Below are 12,805 nucleotides of genomic sequence, written 5' to 3' on the forward strand. Positions count from 1 at the left end.
ATTATAGAAAAAACCTTAAACCAAGAACTTACACAACAGACAATGACAATATTAATTAAATTATTATTAGTGCTCTTATTTTTAGTGGATATTTATAGCCATTAAGAAGAGTGAACTTGAGTCCTTTTCAGAAATGATGAATTTTGAGACCACAATGTAAAATGAAATTAATCAAACACAGAAAGTTAAATCTACCATGGTTTCCTTTATGTGAGAAACTCAATCTGGCAATCTAGACCAGGTGATTATTTGTGGTAAGAACTGTCATGTGCATTTGAGGAAGTTTTGCAGCATTCTTGACATCTTTTTTTTTTAATTAAATTTTTTTATTGGTACATTGTAGGTATACAACACAATTACATTTCTCATTGGGAATTGTACCTTTACATAATGCATCTTGGTTCTTATTTTTTCCCCATTCCTAGTCCTCCCATTATGCCCTCCACCCTTGCTTATTTACAAAGAATTTATTTCCATTTTTTCCATTTCTCATCATTTTTCCTTTCCCTTCTTTCCTTTCCCCTGCCCCTCCCACTACCCCTGCCCCTTTGGACCCTTTCTTCCTATTTTACATTTTCGATTATTCATTCTAATCATTGGTACATTTTAGGTATACAATATAATGACATTCATCATTGGAAATTTGCACCTTTACATAGTCTCTCTTGGTTCTTACTTTTCACCCTTGCCCAGCCCTCCCTTCAACCCCTCCATTCCTCCCTATTTACAAAGATTTTGTTCCTATTTGTCCATTTTCTCATATTAATCCCATTCCCTTCTATCCTTTCCTCTAGCCCTGCCACTTCCTTCCCCTTTGCCCCTTTTCTTCCTATTTCACATTACCTCTTATATATTTAGTCCTTATTTACACATTCAGTTTCTCACACCAGACAAACTATTCAGAATTTATTCATTTGTGTCCTATTTATTTCACTTAAGAGTATTGCCTCAATGTGCATCCACTTAGCTATAAATGTCTCTAATTTCTCATTTTTTATGGCTGAGTACTACTCCATTTTATAAAAAAAAACACATTTTTTTTATCCAGTCTCCAGTTGATGGGCATTTGGCTGTTTCCAAGTTTTAGCTATCACAAACTGTGCTGATATGAACATGGGCACACATATATCACTGTGGTAGGATACTTTTAATTCTTTGGGCAAGATCCCGACCAGTGGAATAGCAGGGTCAAATAGGACTTTCAGTCCTAGTTCTTTGAGGTATCTCCATACTGATTTCCACAGTGCTTGCACCAGTCTACACTCCCACCAGCAATGGAGCAGGGTTCCTCTTTCCCCACAGCCCCACCAGCATTTGTTATTGGTTGATTTCATGATAGCAGCCATTCTTTCTGGAGTGAAGTGGAATCTCAGTGTTGTTTTCATTTGCATCTCTCGAATGACCAGCGATGTTGAACATTTTTTCATGTATTTATTTGCTATTTCTACTTCTTTATCTGAGAAATGTCTGTTTATTACAGATGCCCATTTTTGGATTGGGTCTTTAAATTTGGGAGGTCTGATCTTTTTAAGTTCTTTATAGATTCGAGATAGTAAACCTTTGTCTGAGGAAGAGCAGGTGAAGATTTTTTTCACACCTTGTGGGTTGTCTCTTCACACTGCTGGTGGTTTCTCTTGCTGTGCAGAAGCCTTTTAATAAGAAGAGATCCCACTTGTTGATTGTTTGTGCTAGTTCACGGGCAACTGAGGTTTTGTTCATAAAATCTTTTCCTACACCGATGTCTTCAAGGGTTCTACCTAACCTCTGTTCCAACTGGTTCAGAGTTTCTATTTTAATATTTAGATCTTTAATCCATTTTGATTTTAGTTTAGTGCATGGTGAGAGATACAGGTCTAGTTCTAATCTTTGGCAAGTTGAAGCCCAATTTTCCCAGCACCATTTATTAAAGAGGCTATCTTTCCTCCAGTGAGGGTGTTTGGCTCCTTTATTGAAGATGAGATGGCTGAGTGTGTCTGGCATTGTTTCTGCTTCTTCTAATCTGTTCCACTGGTCCTCAAGTCTGTTTCTTTGCCAGTACCATGCTGTTTTTATCACAGAAGCTTTGTAGTATAGTTGCAGGTTGGGGATTGTGATTCCCGCTGCCATGTCTCTGTTACCTAGAATTGGTTTTCCTATTCTGGGTCTCTTCTTGTTCCAAATGAATTTTTGGATTGTTTTCTCCAGGTTTATGATGTATGCTGCTGGGATCTCAATTGGAATTGCATTAAATCTATATAGCAGTTTTGGAAATATGGCCATTTTCACTATATTAAGCCTTCCTACCCAGGAGCAGGGGATGTCTGTCCATTTTCTGATATCATCTTCAATCTCTCTTTTCAGAGTGCCATAGTTTTCAGAGAAGAGGTCTTTGATTTCTTTCATTAGGTTGATTCCTAGGTATTTCAGTTTTTTGGATGCTATTGTGAAAGGAATTATTTGCCCTATTTCTCTCTCAGTGAGTCTGTCATTGGTGTAGAGGAAAGCTATTGATTTTTGTGTTTTGACCTTGTAACCAGCTACTTGACTGAATTTGGTTATTAAGTCTAGAAGACTTTTGGTGGAGTTCTTGGGGTCTTCTATATAGAGTATCATGTCATCTGCAAAGAATGACAATTTGACTTCTTCATTTCCTATCTTTATTCCTTTTATTCCTTTCTCTTGTCTAATTGCCGTGGCTAATGTTTGCAGAACTATAGTGAACAAGAGTGGTGATAGTAGACATCCTTATCTTGTTCCTCTTTTAGTGTGAAGGATTTCAGTTTTTGACCATTTAGTATGATATTGGCTGTTTGTTTTTCATAGATGGCTTCTATCAGTTTGAGGTAGAGATCATCTATTCCAATTTTTTTGTAGGGTTTTTATCATAAATGCATGTTGGGTTTTGTCAAATGCTTTTACTGCATCTATGGAGATAATCATATGGTTTTTGTCCTTGGCTCTATTGATATAGTGTATTACATTGATCGATTTGTGTATTTTGAACCATCCCTGCATCCCTGGTATGAATCCCACTTGTTCAGGGTGTATGATCTTCTTGATGATCTTCTGCATTGTGTTTGTCATTAAGTTATTAAGGATTTTTGCCTCTATGTTCATTAGTGAGATTAGCCTATAGTTCTCTTTTTCCGTTGGATCTTTCTCTGCTTTGGGGATCAAGGTGATGCTTGCTTCCAGGAATGAATTTGGGAGTATTGCTTCCCTTTCAATTTCAGTGAAGAGTTTAAACAGCAGTGGCATGAGTTCCTCTCTAAATGTCTTGTAGAATTCAGCAGTGAAGCCATCAGGGCCTGGGCTTTTCTTAGTTGATAAGTTTTTAATTACATTTTCAATTTCATTGGTTGATATTGTGTTGTTCAGAATTTTTAGGTCTTCTTCGTTCAACTTTGGTAATTCATATGTATCTAGGAATCTGTCCATTTCTTCTGTGTTGTCCATCTTATTGACGTATAGGTTCTGGAAGTAGGTATGGATGATCCTCTGTATTTCTACTGGATCTGTTGTAATTTCACCCTTTTCATTCCTAATTGCATGGATTTGGGCCTTTTCTTTCCTTTTTCTGACAAGGTTGGCTAAAGGTTTGTCAATTTTGTTGATTCTTTCAAAGAATCAACTCTTCGCTTCATTGATTTTTTTGTATCATTCTCTTAGTCTCCATTGCATTGATTTCTCCTCTGATCTTTATAATTTCCTCCCTTGTATGAGCTTTGGGGTTGTCCTGCTCTTCTTTTTCTAGAAGCTTGACGTTCAGCATCAGGTTGTTTAATTGGGCTCATTCTGTTTTCCTAATATGCATATTCACTGCTATGAATTTCCCTCCTAAGACTGCTTTCATTGTGTCCCATAGATTCCAATATGTTATATTGTCATTGTCATTTAATTGAAGGAACTGTCTGATTTCTTCTTTAATTTCCTCTGTGACCCATTGGTTAATCAGAAGTGTTGTTCAATTTCCATGTGTTTATGAAATTTTTTGAGTTTCTTTTGCTGTGGATATCCAATTTTATTGCACTATGGTCTGATAATATACAGGAGGTAACTTCAATTCCTTTGCACTTAATTAAACATGTTCTGTGGGTGAGTATGTGTTCTATTTTGGAGAATGACCCATGTGGAGCTGAGAAGAATGTGTATTCTGATTTTGTGGGGTGGAAGACTCTGTAAACATCTGTTAAGTTCATTTGTTCAAGAGTTCAATTGAGTTCTAGTATTTCATTACTTATTTTTAGTCTAGTTGATCTATCTATTTGTGACAGTGGGCTGTTGAGGTCCCCCACTACAATTGTATTAGTGCATATATACCTTTTCATGTCCATTAGTATTTGTTTTATATAGTTGGGTGCACTAGTGTTTGGTGCATAGATATTTATGATTGTCATCTCTTCCTCTTGGATTCTTCCCTTTACAAGGATGTAGTGTCCTTCTTCATCTCTCTTAATCAGTGTTGGTTTGAAATCTACTTGATCTGCCAAGAGGATAGCTACTCCTGCTTTTTTTCAGGTTCCTGTCACATGGAGTTTTGTTTTCCACCCTTTAAGTTTCAGTCTGTGAGTTTCCTTTTGAATTAAGTGTGTTTCTTGTATGCAGCATGTTGTTGGATTTTGCTTCTTGATCCATTCTGCCAGTCTATTTCTTTTGATTGGTGCATTGAGACCATTAACATTGATGGTTATACCTGAAACGTATTGACTTGTCATTGCCATGACTTTTACTTTTTGTTGGGTTCTCCCCCTTTCCATTTAATTTCTTGTCATGCCAGATGGGTTCATTCTCCTTTGCTTCCTGGGGTTGTGATCCTCAATGTCTGTTCCTAGGATATTGTGTAAAATTCTTCACAGTGCTGGTTTGGTATTCATGAAGTTCCTAAGGTGCTCTTTGTCATGAAAGTATCTTATTTCTCCATCCATTTTGAAAGATAGTTTTGCAGGGTACATCAATGTGGGTTGGAGGCTGTTTTCTTTTAGGGCTTGGAATATGTCACTCCAAGCTCTTCTCGCCTTGATGGTTTGTGTTGAGAAGTCTGCTGTGATTCTGATGGGCTTTCCTTTGTATGTGATTTGTTTCTTTTCTCTCACTGCTTGGGGAACTTTGTTCTTCTGTTGTGTTTCTGGAATCTTAACAATTATATGCCTATGTGTAGATTTTTTTTGATCAAGGCTATTTGGAGTCCTATATGCCTCACTTATCTGTATGTCAAGCCCTTTTCCCCTGCTTGGGAAGTTTTCTGCCATTATTTCTGTGAAGAGATTTTTTATGACATATCCACTCTCTCCTATTTCTTCATTGAGCCCAATCAGTCTTATGTTATTCTTCTTTGCATCATCTAGCAGCTGCTGGATCGATTTCTCATGTTCCCTTATAATGTTGAAGCAATTTTTCTTTTCCTGGTCACTAATTGCAATCTTATCTTCTATATTTGAAATTCTGTCCTCACATTGGCTCATTCTGCTGTGTAGACTTTCAATGGAGTTTTTCAAGTCCTGGAAATCTATTTGCATCTGTTTTATGGATTCCATTTGTTTCTTATGTTGGGATCCCATCATGTTCCTGAGCTCCTCTCTAGATTTATTAATCATGTCTTGCACTAGGGGCACAATTTCTCCTGTTGTCTGAGAAATTATTTCTGATTTCATTTTTTCCAGATCCCCTTTTGTTGCCAGTTCAGTTGGTCCAGGTGGTTGAGTATCAGAGTGTTCTATCTCATTTCCCTTTGGGGTTGCTGTAGGTGATCTGGAAGTCTGGTTTTGAGACTTATTTACATGTTTTCTCATTTCGACTGGGGTGGGGGACTGTTCGCGCCTGCACGGATTACCTCCTCTGAGCTGGGTGAGGTGGGACAGGGGCCGGGAACAGCGGTAGGGATGGTGACCTAAGAGCCCTTTCCTGTGGGCTGGGAGCAGCCGGTGGGATGGTGGCTGGGAAGCCCCTTCCTCTGAACCAGGAGCAGTGGGATGGCAGCTCAGAAGCCCCTACCTCTGGGCCGGGAACAGTGGGACTCAATACCTTGGTCTGGTGGTCTGGTGTCTTCTGCATCTTTGTAGTGTGGGATCAGGTGGCTGCCTGTCTGCAGCGGGGTGATTCATCATCTTCTGCGCAACTCAGGACCTCGGTAGGGCATGCACAGACCTGCCTGTCTACAGCGGGCTTATTCGGTGTGTTCTGTGCGACTCCATTCTTGACTTCTAATGACACCTTCCCTGTGTGACAATGAAAAATGTTTCTAGGAATTCCTCAATGCTGCCTAGGGGACAAAATTACTCCTAAAGAAGAACTGCAGTTTGAACCTAACAAGAATAAATTATTCTTGCAGCATTGATATAAGAAAGCTTAAGATATGCCATGCACAAAAGTTATCAGTCACAATAAATATAAACATTATAAGTCATAAATATGAACTAAGAATTATAACAATAAGAATGAAAATGTGGAAAGGGGATTTAGAGACAGAAGGAGTGAGGTGGGTGGGAAAGGGAAAGGAACTAAAAAGAAAACATGTACCAACAAACTACATTTTAAGAAATTTAATAGGAAACAAGCTGTGTTACATACATCTACCTATTTCCCAAGAGAAATGTAAAATGTATTAGTTCTGTAAACATCAACGAATAAAATAAAAAGAAATACTTAAAAAACAGTAAATTAAGGAGAAAGAATATGAAAGATATCAAAAGTGTAAATAGCATGGCCCTATTGTGAAATATTATACAGACTTTGAAATAAATAATCTACACTACAACACTTGATTTAAAGGAAGTTCATAGGTTTTATGTGTAAAGGAAGAGTGTTCTATTAAAGAATACTCCACTGATCATAGGGTCCATTTATAATGTGCAATTATAACCAATTCTATTTATGCATTCACTTAAAAATTATACGAGTATCAATGAATACATAATAGAGAAAAATCTTAAACTAAGAACTTACACAACAGACAGTGACCTTGTTAATTAAATTAGTGTAAGTACTATGATTTCAATGGAATTTCATTCAGCCATAAAGAAGAATGAACTTGAGTCATTTGCAGGAAAATGGATGAAGTTGAGACCACAATATAAGGTAAAATAAGTGAGATGCAGAAAGTTAAATATCTTATGTGACAAACCCAATTGTAAATAAATTAAACAGTAAAATAAAGGCAGACTTCTTGGACTAGAAGAAGGGATGAAAGATATGGAGTGGGGAAAGGGGAAAAAACTATCAAGACATATTTTATATTAACTTCTAGTGACCAGTATTATATTCTCTACTACAGTGATTTTTTAATTTCTGAAAAAATTTTATTAATATGTATTAATTACCTATATTAATAATATTGACTGTGATATTTAAATATGTGCATAAAGTATCACTCTTAAAACAAATGAAAATCTAAAACACCTAAAAGAATGATAATAAAATAATAATAATTTAATGATAGGAATACGAGTTACTAATTCAAGATTATATTGTCAGAGACTTGGAAATAATGGAATATGACAGGAAGTCTTCTAAAATACATAGAAGTAACATTATCTAGAGTTATAATTTGTCTTTTATAAAGATGTGTATTCAAATACATCCTTAACCTCAAATGGTAAAAAAGGAAAGCCTTCCAGATGATGACTGAATCTGTTGCCTCTTTTAGAAGTATTCCTAGCCCCAAAAGACAAAAGACTCAATAAGAAAGAACAGAGATAAAAAAGTTGAATATATGTACAAAATATGACTTTCTAGACCTAGAAATGCAGAAAAACCTTCATTATGTTTTGATTAAAACCAAGGACTTACACCTGAACACTATTGAATTACTTCTTTCAGAAAAATAAGTGATATGGGGATATTGTATGGCAAATCGATACATTTGACAAAAAGAAGTATAAATTTTCATACCCTACACATGCATCTATACATACATAAGAGAACTAAATGGCAAAATGTTTGTATAAGAAAATTTGAATACTCCAATACTTCATTTGAAAAATATATTGGAAAAAGCAGAAACAAAAACACTCCCACAGAGAATGAAAGGGAAAGACTGGCATAGATACTTTGTAATAGAGAAAAGACCTGTTTAACTAACCCATGGTATATTTAGCCTCACAAGTATTGAAGCAAAGAAAAGCTTTTAGGAAAACTTTTATTCCCTTATTAAAGAATTTGTATGTGAGTACCCAAAAATAGAGATAAAACTTTGGAAATGTGGTTTCATGAACTGCTGTTGCAAGACGTGATATGTAAGAATTATTTTCTCTACATCATTCTCCTCAATACAGAAAAGTAGTCAAATATATTTCAACTTAAGCATAACAACAACTTCATTACACTTCCTTTTCTTCCATTACTAACACTCCATTGATCCATTCCCTTAATTGTAAGGATACTTGAACTTATGTTCTTTTCCCGGAAGCACTTTTAGGCACTATTTCCCCTTCCTTTTGAGTTCCTGTTGCCACCAAGTCATTGTTAACAATGAATCTGCATTATTAAAATTTGTTTTAACATTATGAATTAATGCAGCGTTATGAATTGTTCATCAGAAAAGCAAGCAATCGTAGCAAGGTTTAGGTCAGGCTGGCTCTCAAATGACTTCACATAAACCTTCTAGGGTACCATTCTTTTTGGCTCTGTCCTGCAGTATCTACTGTGACCTCAGACTCACCTGGATAAAATCTTTAGGAGGAAGTTCTCTACGCAGAAGTGAAAATTCTTCTCTGGACGGTTGAGTTCTATCCCCCAAGAAGATACAACAAAAAAGAATATTTCTTCCCTACATACACTTGAGACCTCAAAAAGAAAGCACCTTGCCCTCTGCAGCTTAGATCTGCACACTCTGAGGAAGATCATAAGAGATGGTTGCAGCTGCCTATAACTGCTCAGTGGACACCTTTCTCACTTGTTGCATCATCTTCTAAGTCCTTGATTTCCCTGTGGAAAACTGGCCTGTAAAGGCAAGAGTTATTTTTGCTCATTCTACATTCCCATGTCACCAGTTTATGATCCAGTAAACCTATTTCTTGTTCCTCTCTCTGTGTTAACTCACATACATCAGAGAAATGATCTCCTAGCACATTTCCCTGCTTAGGGTTCCAGTGTTTTTCAAAGGTGGAATTCACTGTGGAATCTATCTCAATTATACTTCCTGGATCTTCAGAGCATTGGTTTGTGGTCTGTAAAAAGCACCTGGCAACTGCCAGAAAGTCAACATTCCTCTTAAATAGCAATGGAGAGAATAGTATTCTTTCGGTGTTAAGCCTTTTACACTATGGTTCTTGCTTCCTAGGATTCACAGTTTTGACACAATTTAACAATTCATGTTGTTTCTCATTTTGAAATGTTTGTTAATAATTAGGACAAATACCTTTAGACTTTTTATGTCCCACTTCTGAACTAACAATTTGATACACATTGTGTAACTCTGATATTTAGAATGCCTATTCTATGATACTGTAATACTATTATGAACACCTTTCTCCATTGCAGAAGTGGGACTAAAAATGTAAATGAAATAAGGATACAACCTTGATTTGAATTCTGGAGTAACACTTTCATTTCTCAAACTCTGGACCAATGGATCTCAACTAGCAACATTTTTCTCCTAGGAATACAGGAAAATGGCTGAAGGAAGGTGCTAAATATCTTTTAAGCATAGAATACATCCCAACACAAATAATTATCTTGACCCAAATGTGAATAGTAAGGTAAGAACACCTATTCAATACCAACTTTATAATGTATAAGAAATTACCAAGAATTCAAGTTCAAATGCAATTTCTGATGCAGCCCTTTCTTTGGTTGAAGATTATCTGCACTTCTAAAAACATCAGTGGTTATGTTGATCTTGCAAACCCAAGTCTGGGCACCATAGTTTGAGTAACAGGACTGTTATCCTGTGTGAGAATTAGATGCAGGGGCTGGAAGTCATGCTCAGTAGAGCTTGTACTTAGCATGCACAAAACCCAGGGTCCAATTCTGAGGACCAAAAACAACAAAATTAGGTATAGATAATTTTCATATTCTCAATAAGGAATTACCATTGCATGTAATTTTTAGAGAAATATATATTCATCCATCTTGGAGGCTTTTATATATTTTGTGTCATCTGAGCATGGTGGAGTATGCCTGTTATCCCAGCACTTGGGAGGCTGGGGCAGGAGAATCACTGCAAGTTTGAGGCCAGTCTGATCTACATAATGAAGTCAGGGCCAGCCTGGACTGCAAAGCAAGACCCTATCTCAAAAAAAGAAACAAAAAAAGTTAATTAATTCATCAACCAATTAATTAATCGATCAATCAATCAAATTGTTCTACATAAGGACTCTTGAGTGACATCAACCAATATACTTTTGAAAAGAACTTTGTATCAGGAAAAATAAAGGCCTCCAAAAGAAGTGCACATCCCAACCTCCAGAAATCTAAACACATGGTAAAGAGGAAAAGGGAGCATGGGGAATTAGACAGTTATCTGAGTAAGAAGAGTAGCCTGAGTCTTCCAAATGGCTCTGCTGTAATCACAAGAATCTTCTACATGTGGAAGAGGGAGACCAAAGAATTGAAGTCAGAGAGAATTTTAAATGCCACATTGCTAGAGGCTGTGTGTGTGTGTTTTCTAAATTTAAAAACTTTAGCAAACTTACAGTACAAACTTAAATTCATAATAAGATGAAAATACCTAATTTGATCAGTTCACATTGTATACATGTATTGATTCTCACACTGCACAATAACTATGTAACTTATTGTGTATTAATCAAAAATTTTAAGTGTTTAAATTGGAGGAAATGCTAGCTATCTTGTTCATTTATATTGTGTACAAGTATAAAGCTACCACTGTAAACTTAATAAATATGTACAATTAAAATAAGAATAATTTACCATTTTTAAGGATAGAAAAGGTCTGCATTCATCCATAAAACAAGAAAAGGAAAAAGGAAATAACAAGTTCACAAATTGCCCACACATACAAATAACTAATGATTAGGAAAAGGAAATGCTTATTATCAATGATTTTATTATTGCAGATTACGAAGTCATACTGAGTTGCCTAAAAGCAACATATAAACCTGTTCAAATGTTATGTTATGATTTTTCAAAAGAAAAAAACTTAATGATTTAAGTATTTCAACTTTTGTGTTGATGAAACAGAATAATTTGTATAGAGTGAGTGAATATTCCTTTCACAGTTACATGCAAAGAAATCCACTAAGTCCATTTGTTCACAGGTTTGGTTCAATTCTAATATTTCTTTGTTGATTTTTTTGTTGAGTTGATCTGTCTATTTGTGACAATGGGATATTGAGATCCCCAATTACAATTGTATTAGAGCTTATTTGATTTCTACAGAGTGTTCCACTCCAAAACATCAGAATACACATTCTTTTCTTTTCCCATTAATTTTATTAGTACATTTTAGGTAGAAAATACAGTTACATTTATCATTGGGATTTTGCAACTTTACATGACATATCTTGGTTCTTATTTTTCCCCATTCCCTTGCCCTCCCTTCACCCCTCCACCCTTCCCTGTTTACAAAGATTTTGTTTCCATTTTTTCCCTCTTCTCATATTTTTGTCCCTTCTTTCTTTTCCCCTACCCCTGAACATTCCCCTACTACTTTAGACCTTTTCTTCCTATTACACAATGTCAATTATACATTTTTTTAAATTACAGTATCAAGATTTAGAGGACATTACCACAGATTTTATAGCATTTAAAAGGATATACAAGCATATTACAAAAATCATTTTTGAAATAAATTTGACAACATCTATGAAGCACATTGGAAGACAAATTAATGAAACTAACTCTGGAGGAAATATAAAATTTGAATAGCACCTATTAAAGAAAGTATATTCCTAGCTTGAAAATCTACCTATATGGCAACAACAGGCTCATATACATTTTAACTGATAAATTATATCAAACATTTAAAGCAGAAAAAAGAAGGAACATATCTCCCCTCATTTTAGGAAATCAACATTGTGCTAATACTAAAACTGAATAAAGATAATAGAAGAGAAAAGTATGAATATAAATAAAAATTTGTTTAACAAAACAAACTATTAGAAGTCAGATCTGGCAGTATGTAGTAAGTGGTTTTAGTGTAGGGATGGCAGTGTTGGTTCAGCATTGGAAGATCCAACCCCGTAAGTCATCATTTTAATAGAGGAAAGGAAAAAGCCATATGATCCTATCAGTAGTTGCAGAAAAAGTACTCGACTAACTTCTACAGCTGTTTATGGTAAAAGCTATCAGGAGACTAGAAGTAGAACAGAGCCTTCTCAACAGATCAAAGACATGTACTCCATACTTTCAGTAAAAACAGCTTACATGAATGGAAAAGATACAATGTTTTCTCCCTAACATGGAGAACAAGGGCAGATATGCCTACTCTTCATCTCTCCATTAAACTTTGAAACATAGGCCCAAACCAAAATAGCCTGGCAATAAAAAGAAACAAATAGCATAGGGTTGGCAAGGTAGAAGTAAAATCTTTATATGTAGATGAAATGATCATCTACAGAGAAAATAGTAATAAATTTCCAGGAATAACTTGTATTTAAATTTAGCAGGATTAGAAAACACAAGGTATATATAAAAATTCAGGTCTGTGTATACTTGCTATAAATGAAGTAATGGATATTGAAATTTAAAAGTTATGTGGGAGTAAAGGGACCTGGAAAAGTAAAAAGAAAAAAATAACAGTATTGGAAGGCATTTATTACCTAATTTTAAGACTTCTTCTGAAGCTACAATAATCAAGGCAATGTTGGTGTAAGGAAAGACATATAGATCAATAGAATGAAACAGAGAATATAGAACTAGAACAGTG

This window comes from Heterocephalus glaber, unplaced genomic scaffold (genome assembly GCF_053883595.1).
Source record: "Heterocephalus glaber isolate CG9 unplaced genomic scaffold, H.glaber_assembly_v1.0 deba00001126, whole genome shotgun sequence".
Classification (NCBI taxonomy): Eukaryota; Metazoa; Chordata; class Mammalia; order Rodentia; family Bathyergidae; genus Heterocephalus; species Heterocephalus glaber.